This window comes from Antechinus flavipes, chromosome 3 (genome assembly GCF_016432865.1).
Source record: "Antechinus flavipes isolate AdamAnt ecotype Samford, QLD, Australia chromosome 3, AdamAnt_v2, whole genome shotgun sequence".
Lineage (NCBI taxonomy): Eukaryota > Metazoa > Chordata > Mammalia > Dasyuromorphia > Dasyuridae > Antechinus > Antechinus flavipes.
Window position 1 is genome coordinate 60,699,172 of NC_067400.1, and position 6,346 is coordinate 60,705,517.

The 6,346-nt window shown below is 33.1% G+C and overlaps 1 pseudogene; it reads left to right on the forward strand.

Annotated features, from left to right (window-relative positions):
* The first annotated feature begins 3,413 nt into the window (after window positions 1-3,413).
* LOC127557016 (dynein light chain 1, cytoplasmic-like) lies at window positions 3,414-6,093 on the forward strand (annotated as a pseudogene).
* The last annotated feature ends 253 nt before the right edge of the window (window positions 6,094-6,346 follow it).

The window sequence follows — 6,346 nt, forward strand, 5'->3', positions numbered from 1 at the left end:
AATAAACTATATACATTACATGGTCTTAGTCCTTCAAGCATTTAAATCTTAAAATAGGATAATATAGGGGTTTTATGGCAGCAAAATGTCACTTGTTTCTTATTTTCCATTCCTTTCTTGCTATTGTTATTATTTAGTTCTTTTCAGTTGTTTTACTCTTTTTGACTCTCTTTTTTGGGGGGGAGAGGAAGGCAAAGATCCTGAAATGGTTTGCCATTTTCTTCTTTATCACATTTTATAGATGAGGAAACTGAGCAAATGAGATTAAATGACTTGACCATTTAACTAATAAGTGTCCAAGGCCAGATTTGAATTCAGGAAAATAAATCTTCCTGACTCCAGATCTGACACTCTATCCATTGTGCTACCTACTGCCCATTTCTTGTACTTTTGTGATTTAAGGTCAATAATTTAATTATTGTTATCATTGTCATATTATATAGTACTATACTATTCTAGGAAACAGAATAATGACTACAGCTAAGAAGAGAAAAGAGAAAAAAGCCATTGTCTTTCAGTCATGTTATGTGATCTTAGGCAAATCACTAGATCATAACTGTTTTTTCTCTCTTCTATTTGCCTTGCAGGAAAATTGTAAAAATAAATGAGGTAATGTTTTTAAATTGCTTGGAGCTCCTCTTAAGGAAGGATCTGTGGCAATACTAGAGGGTGATGATGGTGGTGGTGATGAATGAGAACCATCAATGGTTTTTGTATACATCAACAATCCTAGCTCACTCAGACAGAAAAAGGAAGAACAATATTTTCTCATAGAATTATGCAATAATGTGCTTCCTCACAAGTGCTGAACACTGAGTTTTTATTTTCAGAGAGCCAAGGCACCATCTTCCACCTCATTTGCCTCTTCAGGACTAAAAAAAAAATGTATGTAGCTGCCATGGGAGTGCAAAATGCTCTCTAGTCATCTGTTCAGAGAATGGACATTTTGGAGAATATTCATTTGACTTTCTCAATGAAGGCAATCAATACCCTGTCCAAATTCATCTTATTTTCCTTCTTCTGATTTGTAGTTCTCAGATACTCGAAAGTAAGGGTGAAAAATAATTTTATAATTCATAGTACCTTTCAGGGACACTTACTTTACCTCTCATTGCAGGCTACTTCTACTGTTAAAAAAAATAGTTGAATTAATGCAGCACTTTAAAAAAGCAAGAATGTGATATTATTAATTATCCCATAACCTAGAAATCCTGGATATCCAGGGATGAAAACTGTGACCTTTTATGTTCTCTTTGGAGAAACAGAGTTAACAAGATCATATCCAATACTTGACTTATCAAAATAAATACTTGTAAAATAGGGAAGTGGAATTTTCTAACATGCATAAGTTTACATTTACTAAAAGTAGTATCAAGAAATCTCTCCTTATATTGTTATCCCCACCTGCTTCTCACCGTTTTTCTTTTTGGTTCTATGCCCTTTCCTATGGTGCATCTTTAGAGCAGTAAAGAACCCATTTTAATTTTTCATTTTTATGAGAAAATCATTGAGTTCAAATAGCGTCTTTAGTCCTGGCTCTAAAATCCTGGCTCTCTAATGCTACTGCAAGCATCTTAAAAAAAAATTATCACATAGTTAGTTGTATCCACAGTGCTCTAATCATAGGGAGCATATGATAAATATTTGCCAAATATGAATGATGAAAATAAGTTTTTAGAAAAGGGGTACATAGGCTGGAGGAGAGCACCCCAAATCCCAATCTTCTCCAGCTTCTGTCCAGAGTCTGCTGTTAGAGAATTATCCTTATCACTTTTCCCTTAAAGTACTATATTAATGAGTTTATTGTTGTTGGTGTTATGGTATATGATTCTTTCATAGGAGAATTTACTTTTTTACATGTGCACTAAGGATAGATGAGTGACTCAGTCTGCAATATCTACACAAACCACCAGCTGGTAGCTCAAGTTTGAGCTATTCCAGCTTATTCCCATGGTGCATGCCTGTGTAGTTCCTAGGTTTCAGACTTGAGACATTTAATTACTTATAATTGAACATATTCAGACTACAGCATCTCTTTGCCTCTGCCCACAGTTATTCACCCCTAATATCCATGTTATCTAAGGGATATAAAAACTTCCATCAAAATTCATACTTCACATGGGATCATTTACAAACACTTCCTAATCTGTTTTCCAATTTCATGTGACCCAAAAAGATAACTCATGTCTATGTAGGAAATAATAATAATAATAGCCTCTACATTTCAATAACTAACATTTATAGTTATATATAACTATTATATTCATAATATATTGTTAATCAATAATTAATACATAATAATAACATAATTAATAACTTTAGCCTTTAAAAGCACTTTTAATTTTAAACATATAAAGTTTTCAAAGTGCTTTACAAATATTATCTTGTTTTATCCTCATAACAACCCTACAGGGAGGTAATTGCTATTATTATGGGTATTTTATAGATGACAAAACTGAGGCAGACAGATATTAAGTGACTTAACCAGGATCATATAGCCACTAATTGTTTGAGAACAGATTTGAACTGCTCTTCTTTATTCTAGGTCTAATGCTTTAGTCATTGAAATAGAAAATGAAATTAGAATATTAAAACTTTCTGTAACTTGAATAAGTTACAAAGATCACTTAAATCACAATAAGAGAATTGCTAATTAAAGCAATTTGAAACTTATACTTCACATCCATCAAATTTGCAAATATGACAAAAAAGGAGGAAAATGTATTATTCAAAAGGTGATGGGAAAAATAGACACATGTACATTGATGGTGGATCTATGAATTAATCCAGACATTCTGGAAGGTAATTTGATACCACTTCAGGGGTCCTCAAACTACAGCCTGCGGTCCAGATGTGGCAGCTGAGGATGTTTATTCCCCTCACCCAGGGCTATGAAGTTTCTTTATTTAAAGGCCCACAAAACAAAGGTTTTGTTTTTATTATAGTCTGGCCCTTCAACAGTCTGAGGAATAGTGAATTGGCCCCCTATTAAAAAAAAGTTTGAGGACCCCTGTAGTATGTCCTCCTTGATTCAGTGATATCACTCCTGGGCCTATACTTGAAATAGATCAACGAAAGCAAAAGTGGATACTAGGGGTGAGATTTGTATACAAATATTTTGATAGTTTTTTTTTTTCTGCTGTGGCAAAATACTAGAAATTAAGGGGTTATCCTTCAGTTAGAGAATGACTGAACAAATTATGTTGTATTTGTGTAACAGAGTAGTATTTTGTCACAGCAAATGACAAAGGGTAAAGCTTTAAAGAAACCCCTTAGGAAATATTATGTCAACTAATGCAGAATGAAGTGAGCAGATCAAGAGAACAATTATACAATAACAATAATGTAAAGAAAAAACAATTTTTAAAGACTTAAAAATTCTGATTAACATAATGACCAACCACAGAGGAGCGATGATGAAGCATCCTGACAGAGAGGTGATATGGACTCAATCTGCAGAGTAAGACATATATTTTTGGACATGATCAATGTAGAAATATATTTTATTTGAGTACATACATTTGTTAAAAGTATTTTCTTTTTTTTTTTCCAGTGGAGGTAGTAGAAGGGAGAATGAAAGTAAAAATAATTTTTAAAAAGAAAGAATGAAAAGGTCATTGAATTATTTTAAAAACATTTTGAACAAATTTTAAAATTTATTATTTCTATATTTAAAATTTAAAAATTAATTTCAAATTTTCTCACTCCTTAGTCCCTCACTCCTAAAGTCCCTTCTAGAGTCCTTAGGGTTCCAAATTGTTCCACAAGCATATATCATTTGTACATGCAAAATCATGTTGTTTCCATATTAACAAAAACAAATAAAAAAAGTAAAGAAAGTTTTTAAAAAGTATATTTCAATTTGTATTTATAGTTCATCAGTTTTTTCCCTCTGGATGTAGATAGCATTTTAAAATAATTTAAAGTAATTTAAATTAATTTTAAAATAAAATTCAATTAATTAGGTCCTTTAGATTTGCTTTGAATCACTGTTTAACTGAAAATGGCTGTCATTCACAGTTGATCATTGTACAATATTTCTGTTAAATGTATAATGTTCTCCTGGTTCTTCTTATTCCACTTTGAACCGGTTTATGTAAATCTTCCCAGGTTTTTCTTAAACCATCTGCCTCAACATTTCTTATAACACAATAGTATTCCATCAGAATTCTATATCACAGCTTGTTCAACCATTTTCCATCTCTGCTTAATGTCCAATTCTTTGCCATCACAAAAAGAGCTACTATAAATATTTTTGTATACATGAGTCCTTTTCCTTTTTTTCTTTGATCTTTTTGGGATATAGTTGTAGTAGTGATTTTGCTGCATCAAAGGTTATGAACAGTTTATAGCTTTTTCAACATGGTTCCAAATTGCTCCACAGAATAGTTGGATCAATTCACAACTGTACCCACACAACACATCTGTGTCTTCGCCCATATCCTCTCCAGCATTTGTCATTTCCTTTTTCTGTCATATTAACCAAATTGATAAGTTTGAAGTGATACTTTAGAACTGTTTTAATTTGTGATTTAGAGCATTTTTTTATATGATAGCTTTGTTTTCTTCTTAAAGTTGCCGTTCATATTATTTAAATATTAATCAATTAGAGAATAGCTCTTATTTTTATGAATTTGACTCAGTTTCCTATATATTTAAGAAATGAGAACTTTATTACAGAAACTTGCTATAAAAAAGTTCCTGCTTTTCTTCTGATTTTGTCTGCATTGCTTCTTTTGCACAACTTCTTTTTATTTTCATGAAATTTAAATAGTTCTTTTTACTTCTTGTGATTGTCTCTATCTCTTGTTTGGTTATAAACACAAGCATTTTTTAAATTTACAGAAAAGCAGAGAGGGAAGTTTAAAGGGAAACATAAATAAAATAATATTAAAAGTAATATATTGAATTTATTATGTACTTTCTAATTTATTTTTTCTAATTTATTGTATAATAAATCTATTATGTATTTAAAAAGAAAAGCAAAACTTTCAAAACAGAGGTTGGTAGTTTAATACAATTTTCTTTCCCCTGTCCTTGTATGTCTATGAAAATTTCCATTTTATTTGGCGTTTGTTAGTTTTAGAACAAAAGAGAGTTAATTTTGTTTAAAAAATCCCCATAATTAGAAAGATGCAAGAGAGTTTGTTATTTTAAAAAATCTCAGTGGATCATGGAAGATTTGTACACCCTCTGTTACCTCATTTAATGTATTGATACTAACTATCCCATAGTCCTGATCTCTTTGGCAACTTCAAGATATAGATAACACAAGGGAAAATGCCATCTGTACAAGCAGAAGCTACCACAGGAAGATACTGTTATGCTTATGACAATTTTCATCATTATTTCATCTCTTAAAGAGACATTGTAACATAGTGAATAGAGAGCTACACTCAATGCCAAAATCAATAGGGTTCAAGTCTCATCTCTGATATGTTCTGGCAAAACATGTAAATAGGAAGCCATCTCTAAAACATATGTAAGGATCACTAACAGTGCATGTTGATCTAGACAACTACATATTGTCATCTTTATCTTATTGTATTTTATTTAATTAAAAATATTTCCCTTGTAAGGCACCTGCCAGGTGGGACGAAGTGCCTGAGCCGTGCCGCTGCCGTCCCCTCCCACCAGGACCTGGGGCAGCAGACAGCGCCCTCGACCCACAATAACCACGTGTGACCAAAAGGCCGTAATCAGAAATACACTTGTCAGAGGAGATGCAGCAGGACTCGGTGGAGTGTGCCCACTCAGCCCTGGAGAAGTATAACATAGAGAAGGACTTATCAGCCCATATCAAGAAGGAGTTTGACCAGAAGATGACCATCGTAGGGAGAAACTTTGGCAGCTAAGTGAGACATGTGACAAGGCACTACCTGGGCCAGGTCACCCATCTCCTGTTCAAGTCTGTTTAGAGCATGGTCTGTGCCATGGTCTCTGCCTCCTGTCCCTACAGCCAGCTAAATCACAAGGACTGTAACCTAAATTCCAAATACCAGAGACTGAATTCTCTTCAGCATTGCCATGGGAACACCTCGAGTTTTCAGCCTTCATTGTGATGTTGCTGTACAGGGCATCCTATATACCAGTTTGTTGTGGTTATAAAATAATTAGCAAAACAAAACAAAAAATTTCTCAATTTCATCTTAATCTGTTATAGGAGTGCTAGTAGGCCTATGTTCTACACATCTATTGTGGGTAAAGCTTAATGACTCTGTTGCAGAGAAAAGTCCTAATTTGAATTGAGAGAGGGAATTCCCTGTACAAATGAAATTAAGGGTCCAGTCTCCCTTATTTCATCTACAAATCTAGCCCTTTGATTATTTTTCATGCTTCTTCATGA